This window comes from Hordeum vulgare, chromosome 6H (genome assembly GCF_904849725.1).
Source record: "Hordeum vulgare subsp. vulgare chromosome 6H, MorexV3_pseudomolecules_assembly, whole genome shotgun sequence".
NCBI lineage: Eukaryota > Viridiplantae > Streptophyta > Magnoliopsida > Poales > Poaceae > Hordeum > Hordeum vulgare.
In genome coordinates this window covers 537,617,314-537,627,511 of record NC_058523.1, presented here as the reverse complement: position 1 = coordinate 537,627,511, position 10,198 = coordinate 537,617,314, and positions in this window count along the sequence as shown.

Genomic DNA, 10,198 nt, shown 5'->3' with positions numbered 1-10,198 from the left:
GATTTGATCTACAAATTCATCGTCGGACCAGCCCGCCCTCTCGCTAGTCAATCTTGTCGTCCTCGTGCAGAACCGACGCCTACTACAGCGCCCTGCCGATCCTGTGGAAACTGGCGTCCTCTCTCTCATCGCTGCCCCAAGGCCGCCCCTCTACCAATAGCTCAACTGCAGCCGCGTCGTATGGCTAGCAGTCACTATTAGAAAAATGGCTATAGATGATATAGACACTAATGACGCATCACAGAAGTAGTGCGCCTGATGGGGTCATAGTCCTAGGGTAGGGTCATAGGCCTGCCCTACATGTCCTACCCAAGGACTACCCCACATAAAGGATAGGATCTTAAGTCAACCCCGACTGAATTAAGGAGTCCCCATCATCCAGTCGGTAGCATGCCCAGAATCATCCAGTCGGAGGCTAGCATTCGGATGGAACCAGGCCAACCGACTGGATACACTCGGTACGTCGTAACCTCTCTGAAGGGAAATTGCCGTACGTTTCCGGGTGCGTTTATTAGCATTTAGAGCATACGTTACCTGTAATGTATGCATTCAATCGCCACTACTCCACCCCTGAGTCAGAACCGTTGTGGAGGGCAGCGCACTCTATATAAGCCGCCCTCCCCCACTGGTCAAGGGGTTAGCAAATTACTGTATTCCATATTACACTCGGTAACAAGCTCCGAGAGCACTGAGACGTAGGGCTGTTACCTCCACCACAGAGGGGCCTGAACTCATACAACCTCGCCGTAGCTAGGACTCTGCCCATCTCATTCGTACCCTACACATCTACTGTCAGGCTTATACCCACGACAGTTGGCGCCCACCGTGGGGCAGGCGTCGAAGCGACTTCCGGCGAGTTTGCGACTACTTCCTTTCGTCATGTCGTCTGGTGGAAGTTCGAGTGTGGATCACCAGATCCTCTTCGGCGTTCTCACCTTCACCATCGACGACTCGGCGTGGCTTCGGGAGGCGCCTCTCGACGTCGAGGCACTTCCCCGTCGCGGGGCCACACACTTCCGTGCTGACGCTCGCGGCGTTCTTCTTCTCCAACAATCTGCTCCATTATCGGCTTGCACTCCCGCCATGCGCCGCAACAAGCGGTCTCGCAGTCTGCGTCTCCAACGTTGGGTGCAGCATGCCCGAGCGCGTCAGATCGCGTCTTCTCAAGTGGCAGTTCTGGAGTCTGTTGTGGTTGCCCCGCGTTCCCAGTGCTCGGGCTCGGTTCCGACTGAGCTCCCTTCCGAGTACGCGGGTCGTGGGCCTGCAGCAGAAGTACACATGGCCAATTCCCATGAAGATCCCCGTCAAGCCGGCCGGGGCGAGCACGAAATCGGCGAAGCATCCGGTGCACGTTGTCCACCTCGTCGTTCTGCCAGTCGGCACACTCGGCGGAGCAACGTGGAGGTGTTCCGCACACCTCTCCTTAACTTGGCTGCGGCTGCTCAGATTGCCGACTCGCTCCAGCCGACTGATTCAGAGGCAGGAAGGGGAATCGAGCAGATCCGAGCTCTGTTGCACACGGCGCAGCAGCAGAATTCGGCAGTCTCCCAGTCGCACAATCAGATCTACAATAGTTCCGTCCATGAGAACACGCATCGATCGGTTCACAGCCCTGGTTCCCATCAACACCACAGGGGAGGCAGCCGTTCCTTGATCCGTGAAGATCGCCGCCGTTCACGCACCCCTCCGTGGGGTGGGCCTTACGGGTCCCGACATCATGATGATCGTCGTTCAGTCTGTGATACTTACGACCCAAGACCCGACGCAAGAGGGCGAATCCCCGAGCGAAGAGTCGACAGGGGTCGAGCCCACCGTGATAGGCGCGATATGGATCGTCCGAGTGGCAGCAGGACCATCGTGTCCGGCCTCGAGTGTTTTAGTCGAGCCATCCGCTCGGCTGACATCCCGCCCAACTTCCGATTGGCAGCGGGAATCGGTAAATTCACAGGGGAGTCCAAGCCTGAAACATGGCTAGACGACTACCGAGTGGCGGTCCAGATCGGAGGAGGGGACGACCATGTCGCTATGAAGCACCTCCCTCTGATGCTCGACCGCTCGGCTCGAGCTTGGCTGAACCAGTTGGCCCCCTCGAGCATTTACAGTTGGGCAGATCTAGCCCGAGTGTTCATCAGGACCTTCGAAGGGACGTGCAAGCACCCTGCAGGCCTTGTGGAGCTTCAGCATTGCGTCCAGAAGCCGAATGAACCCTTGCGCGACTTCATCCAGCGATGGACAACTCTCTACCACACGGTGGAGAATGTCACCGAGCATCAGGCAGTCTGCGCTTTCAAGGCAGGTGTGCGGTACAGAGAACTGTACTTGAAGTTCGGTCGAACAGGCGACATCTCTATGAGTAAGATGATGGAGATAGCAGCTCGCTACGCAAATGGCGAAGAAGAGGACCGCATCTGGAGCGGCAAACACAAGACAGTCGGCGATGTCGATGGAGGTAACACTTCGAAGCAGAAACAAAAAGTTCCTCCCACACCGCAAGCAGAAGCTGCAGCTGTAACCAGCGCCAAGTTCAAGGGCAAAGGGAAAGCGCAGTTTACCCCCAAGAAGAAGCCTTTCAACAATCCCATTCTGGACCAGCCTTGTCCGGCTCACAGAAAGATGGACGAGGAAGGAAACCCCATATACGCGAAGCACACCACTCGGCAGTGCCGTCTCCTGATCCAAGGGTTCAGCGAAGGACAACCGAGTGAGAAGAACCCTAAATAAGACGAGGAGGATAAGGAGGATCCGTTCCCCCAAGTCCATGCAACCCTCATGATTTTTGCTGATGTGGAAAGCAAGAGTCGACTGAACTTGGTGAACAGAGAGGTCAACATGGCCGTTCCGACTGCTCCCAAGTTTCTTAAATGGTCTCAGACTGCGATCACATTTGATCAGTCGGATCATCCAACGCATGTCCCCACCCCAGGAAGACAGGCTCTGGTCGTCGAGCCGGTGGTGGAAGGAGTCCGACTGCGCAAAGTCCTCATGGACGGCGGTAGCGGACTGAACATCATGTACGCTGACACTCTCAAGGGAATGGGCATTCCGATGTCCCGACTCAGCGAGAGCAATATGCAGTTCCACGGAGTCGTCCCTGGACGGAAGGCCAAGTCACTCGGCCAGATCGCATTGGAAGTCATCTTCGGCTCTGACAAGAACTTTCGCAAGGAGAAGCTCACGTTTGAGGTGGTAGACTTCCAGAGCGCTTACCACGCAATTTTGGGCCGCCCGACGTACGTGAGTTTCATGGCACGTCCATGCTATGTGTACTTGAAGCTGAAGATGCCCGGTCCAAAAGGCGTTATCACCATGACAGGCAACCGTCAGCGTGCCGAAGAGTGTCTACAGGAAGGATCGAGAATCGCTGACCAGCAGATGGCGGTACTCGAGCTCGACGAGTACAAGAAAACAGTCGACCCTACCGACCTGATACGCTCAAAGAAACCAGCCTCTGAGTCCGCGTTTCAATCGGCGGGCGAGACGAAGAAGGTCAGCATCCACCCGACGGACGACTCAGCCGCCCCGACGAACATCTCCACCACAATCGATCCTAAATAGGAAGTCGAGCTCACCCAATTCCTCCGTGCGAACTGGGACATCTTCGCATGGAAACCATCTGACATGCCGGGTGTACCCAGGGAGTTGGCTGAGCACCGACTGCATGTGGATCCCGCCGCTCGGCCTGTCCGAGAGCGCCTGCGCCCGTCCGCCGCGCACAAGAGAAAGGCAATCGGAGAGGAGGTAGCCAAGCTACTGGCTGCCAACTTCATTCGCGAGGTTCACCACTCCGAGTGGCTCGCAAATGTCGTCATGGTGCCCAAGAAGGACAAGTCACTCCGAATGTGCATTGACTTCAAGCACCTCAATAAGGTTTGCCCGAAAGACCATTTTCCGCTCCCCCGCATAGATCAAATTGTCGATTCGACTGCGCGGTGCGAGCGGTTGTCATTTCTTGATGCCTATTCGGGCTATCATCAGATCCGTCTGTATGGTCCCGACGAGTTAAAAACAGCCTTCATCACCCCGTTTGGGTGCTTCTGCTACATCACTATGCCTTTTGGTCTGAAGAACGCAGGAGCCACCTTTATGCGCATGATCCAGAAATGTCTCCTCGACCAGATCGGTCACAACGTGGAGGCATACATGGATGATATCGTAGTCAAGTCACGCATGGGTTCCGACCTGCTGACTGACTTGGCAGAAACATTCGCCAACCTTCGTAGGTACGATATCAAGCTCAATCCAGCCAAATGTTCATTCGGTGTTCCCAGCGGAAAGTTACTCGGTTTCTTCGTTTCCGAGCGAGGGATCGACGTTAACCCCGAAAAGATCCGGACCATCGTCCGAATGGAGAGGCCGGTCAGAATACACGATGTTCAACGGCTCACAGGTTGCCTAGCGGCTTTGAGCAGGTTCATCAGTCGACTCAGCGAAAAAGCACTTCCTCTGTACCGACTCATGAAGAAGTCGGATACCTTCGAGTGGACAGACGAAGCACAAATCGCATTTGACGACCTCAAAGTCCTACTTTCCACCCAGCCGGTTCTTACTGCTCCGCTCAGTAAAGAGCCCCTTCTTCTATATATCGCGGCTACAAATCAAGTCGTCAGTACTGTTCTTACAGTCGAGTGAGAAGAAGAAGGCAAAGCATACAAAGTTCAGCGGCCAGTGTACTACGTCTCCGAAGTCCTGACCCCTTCCAAGCAGAGGTATCGCCATTATCAGAAACTTATCTATGGGATCTACATGACTGCAAAGAAGGTGGCCCATTACTTCCAAGACCACTCGGTATCTGTCGTTTCTGATGCTCCGCTGTCGGAAATTCTCCACAACCGAGACGTGTCGGGCCGAGTGGCGAAGTGGGCAATGGAGATGCTGTACTGTGACATCAAGTTCGAGGCCAAGAAAGCTATTAAGTCTCAAGCCCTGGCTGACTTTATAGTAGAATGGGTAGAACAACAGCAACCGACTCACATCTACTCGGCTCATTGGAAAATGTTCTTCGATGGGTCTAAGATGTTGAATGGATCCGGCGCTGGTGTTGTGATCATATCACCCAAAGGCGACAAGCTCAAGTACGTGCTTCAGATACACTTTGATTCCTCCAACAATGAGGCAGAGTATGAGGCTCTCCTCTACGGATTGCGCATGGCCATCTCACTCGGCGTCCGTCGCCTGATGGTCTACGGCGATTCGGATTTGGTGGTCAACCAAGTGATGAAAGAGTGGGACGTAAGGAACCCCACCATGACAGTGTACTGCAATGCAGTGAGGAAGCTGGAGAAGAAGTTTGAAGGTCTAGAGCTCCATCATGTTCCGAGACTGAAGAACCAAGCAGCTGATGAGTTGGCGAAACTCGGATCCACTCGGAGACCAGTCCCGAGTGATGTCTGCCTCGAGCACCTCCATCTTCCCTCGGTCAAAGAAGATCCCTTCACTGAAGAACCGATACAGCCCAAGAGCGCAACAGATCCGACTGAAGTCGATGTACCTGCGGTGATTGATCTGGTCACGGAGATTCTGGTTGTCATTCCCGATTGGACTGTGCCGATCATCGCATATATCCTCAGGCAAGAGCTTCCAGAAGATGAAGTCCAATCCAGGCAAATAGTCCGCAGGTCAAAGGCATTCACTGTCATTGACGGTCAATTGTACAAGGAGAGTGTTTCAGGCGTTCTCCAACGCTGCATTTCCCCGAAGGAAGGACAGTTGATCTTAGAAGACATTCACTCGGGAACCTGCGGTCATCATGCTTCTTCGAGAGCAATCGTCGCCAAGGCGTTCAGAGCCGGTTTCTTTTGGCTGCAGGCCAACGAGATGGCTAAAGATATGGTCGACCGATGTGAAGGCTGTCGGTTCTACTCCAACAAGTCCCACAAGCCATCATCTGCTCTAAAAACGATCCCGCTTGTGTGGCCATTTGCAGTCTGGGGATTAGACACAGTCGGACCATTCAAGACAGGCCAAGGAGGCTACACACATCTATTGGTGGCAGTCGACAAGTTTACCAAATGGATAGAAGCCAAGCCCATCAAGAAACTCGACGCCTCAACAGCTGTCAAGTTTGTCAGGGACATCATTTCCAGATTCGGGGTGCCTCACAGCATAATTACAGACAATGGGACAAACTTCGACTTGGACAGATTCAAAGGCTTCTGTGCGAGTCAGGGTATCCGAGTGGATTTCGCTTTCGTAGCACATCCTCAATCCAATGGGCAAGCTGAGCGCGCGAATGGACTTATCCTTCAAGGTTTGAAGCCCCGACTCTTGCGAGAGGTAGGACATGCTGTTGGTGCATGGGTCACCGAGTTACCTTCAGTGCTTTGGGGCCTCCGCACCACTCCGAACAGATCAACAGGGCGATCACCGTTCTTCCTCGTTTATGGAGCAGAAGCAGTCCTTCCGAGTGACCTGCTTCACAATGCCCCGCGAGTTGAACTCTTCTCCGAAGCCGAAGCAGAACAAGCAAGGCAAGACGGAGTTGATCTTCTAGAGGAGGAGCGCGAGATGGCACTTACTCGCTCAACAATTTACCAGCAAGATCTGCGACGTTTTCACACGCGTCACGTCAGGAGTCGCACATTCCAAGCTGGCGATTTGGTGCTCCGAGTAGATCAGCAAAGACCACACAAATTGGCTCCGGCCTGGGAAGGGCCTTTCATCATTTCCAAGGTGCTGAACAACGGAGCATACAGACTCTACAACATTCAGAGGGAGACAGACGAGCCGCGCGCATTGAACGGAGATCTCCTCAAGCGTTTTTATACGTGATCGTCGACTGAAACAGTGTAATGAACAAGTCTTGAAGAAATAATATATTCAGCAGATTCAGTTTTGTGCAGATTCAGAGTTCCCCCACGGTCGCAGACTCCGGTCATCAAAAAAAAACTTAGTTGCGATCCTGAATCGCCTAAGTATTAACTTCCTCCGAGTGTGCACTTTACGTCGCACTCGGGGACTTAGCTGCGATCCTGAATCACCTAAGTGTTAACCTTCTCCGAGTGCGCACTATGCATCGCACTCGGGGACTTAGCTGCGATCCTGAATCGCCTAAGTATTAACCTCCTCCGAGTGTGCACTATACGTCACACTCGGGGACTTAGCTGCGATCCTGAATCGCCTAAGTATTAACCTCCTCCGAGTGTGCACTATACGTCACACTCGGGGGCTTAGCTGTGATCAAGAATCACCTAAGTGCTAACCTCCTCCGAGTGTGCACTATACGCCACACTCGGGGGCTTAGCTGTGATCAAGAATCACCTAAGTGCTAACCTCCTCCGAGTGTGCACTATACGTCACACTCGGGGACTTAGCTGCGATCCTGAATCGCCTAAGTAGCCACTTCTTCCGAGTGTGCACTACAAGTCGCACTCGGGGACTTAGACGTGACCAAGAATCACCTAAGTCTTAATCTTCTCCGAGTACGCACTAAGTGTTGCACTCGAAATAGCATTCAAACAAAATACTAAATGTATTCATTCCTACTCCAGCAGTCTAGAAACGATAATTGCCTCGGTACGGGTCAAGCTTACCCGCACCGATTTAAAAGTATGACGGCCAACATAAGTGGCCAGAGTATCTTACAGGTAAACACTCGGCATACCGAGGATAAAGTTTGATCACGCGTCAGCTGGGCCGGCGTCAGGGCTAGAGGGCTCCACAAAAGTGTCCAAATCGATTCCATCAGCGATGCGGGTAGCAGTCTCAAGGAACGTCTCCATGAAGTCTTCGAATCGAAGCTTCTTCGTGTTGGCGACCTTCAATGCTTTCAGCTTATCTTCTCGCACGTCCTTGCAATGGACTCGGACCAAGGACAACGCAACATCAGCACCGCAACGCGCTGCCGATTTCTTCCAGGATTGCACTCGGCTCAGAACCTCCTCCAGTCGCCCCGTCAGGGTCTCCATCCCTTGCCGCGACTCGTCTTCTCGCCAAAGTTCCTTGTTAATTCGGCCGACGACTTCTCTCAGTCGACCGATGAAAGGACCTACTTTGCCTACGCGGATATGTGCACGGAGCAGGTCCCGGTTGGCGTCCTCGCCGAGTGGAACTTTGTCCTTAATAGACCGCTCCACAGCCGCTGCTTCAGCTTCAGCGTCTCCGCAAAAGTCTGCAACAAACGAGCAAGCACACAATAAAAACCGAGTGTACGACACATGGTACAACCACTCGGCAGAACATACGACTTACCAGCCAGACGAGTCATCATTTGCGCAGCCCAGTCGGTGACATACTTCTCTTGAGCTATGCATCGTTTGTTCAGGGCGCCCATCTGATTGTGCAACTCAGTCCTCTGTTTCCCCATCCTCTGCACCTCCGCCGTCAACACCCTGTTTGCCTCCAGAGCCTCTTCCAAGGACTTTTCTCGCACTTCTAGAGCGTCCTTCATGCCGGCCATGGCGAGCATTGCAGCTTCCAGTTCACCAGCATACTGGTTCCTCTCAGCTCTCAGGGCTTCATAAGCCGTTCCCATTTCACAAGTTTTCTGCACCAAGAAACAAAGGGTAATCAGCAAGTTTATCAGTTCACAGGCTAAGTTCTTCAGACCCCTGCCGACGCAAGAAGTCGACAGCAGTCTCGGGGACTACACCCAGTGGGTTCACTAAGAGTGACCCCACTGGCATGCACCTCAAACAGGCCCGCCCTATTGAGGTGCACGTTTTCACCTACGCCTCCAAGGCCAACACTACTCGACCTGCGTGCGACTTACTCGCGGAGACTCTTACCGCAAGAGCGCTACGACTGCAATAAGTACTCGCACTCGGACATCCTGTCTACGGACACAACCAAACTAAAGACAAAACGTATAAAGACAACTGTCGGTGCAAGCACTCGACAAAAGTCTCGGGGACTACACCCACTAGGTTCACTGGGAGTGAACCCATTGCAACAATCAATACCACCCAGTGGGTTACAGGAGAAAAGTAAATACTTACTAGACTACTTACTCGGATGTCATCGCGCAGCTCCAAGCTCCGCTGGTACAAGGCCGCAACGGAGTCATAAGCCCTCTTGGCTTCTCCAGCCATGAGCTCCGCCTGCACCATGGCCCCCTTGGCCGCTCCCACCTGCTCCTCTGGTAGACGCCGGATGCTGAATTCATCATTCGACGAACCGGGAATCGTGGGAGGTTCCTGGGGCATCCCAAGGTCCACCCCAGTCGGTTCCTCCCCCACCGGCACCGGTTCAGTCGGTGGAGGCGCCTCGGTCGATGGGGCATCAGCGGCAAGGGTAGCAGCAGGAGGAGCAGCTTCAGGGACTGGCTCCAGGACAGGCTCCACGGCCGGGTCGGCTCTCCCCTGGTCGTCCCCGTCCAGGCAAATCGCCCCTGACAAGCCGAATAAGATGGCGCCTTAGAAAAAGAAAAGGATGGCGCAGTCTACAGGAATAAAACACCCGACTCTCCTACAACATACCTGGCTGGGACGAGACGACGTTGTCCATGTCCATGGTGTCATCCCCTTGGCGGGCCGGAGAGGTTGCAGAAGTGGCGACCCTGTCGAGTGAAGTCCATTCGACTTGTAAAGCAGGAGTTCACTCGGATAACATAAAGAGCCGAAAGTTAAATTCACTTACGTGGAGGTGACATGTACGGCAACCCTCATTCGCGGCAGAGCCTTCCGAGGTTTGGGTCCGCTCGGCTTGGGTGCCCTGGAAGACTGGCCTGCGGGCTCGGCAGCGGCGTCCCTGGCTCTCTTGGTGCCTCGAGTACTCGGAGGCACCGGAGCAACATGCGGAGCACTCGACGACGCGGGAAGAGCAGAAGGGACGACAGGCTCGTGTCGGCGCTTGGACCGATGCTCTGGTCGTGGAGGTGGCGAGCCTTGCTCGTCATCCTCTTCCTCTTCCTCGCTCTCCTCCTCCTCTGATTCCCCGCTGTCGGAGACATTATCAGCGCTCTCCACGCTGCCTTCCTGACTGCCCTCCTCCTCTTCCTCCTCCGGATCCCCATTCGAGACGGGGGAGAACCAGTTGGTCCACTCCTGCATGAGGTTCAGTCGGAAACGTTAAGCATCACACGGAGATATAAATAAACGACTGGAATCAAGACAGTTCGATGCACTCGGCTAATGCTACTCACCTGATTTGGTGGAGGGTTGTCCACGCTGTAAGGCGTCACTCGGCGGGCTCCTTTGGGGTTCTCACAGGGACCCGTGATTTGGAGCACCCACGAGGTCACCTTCTCCTCGAGTATGCCCAC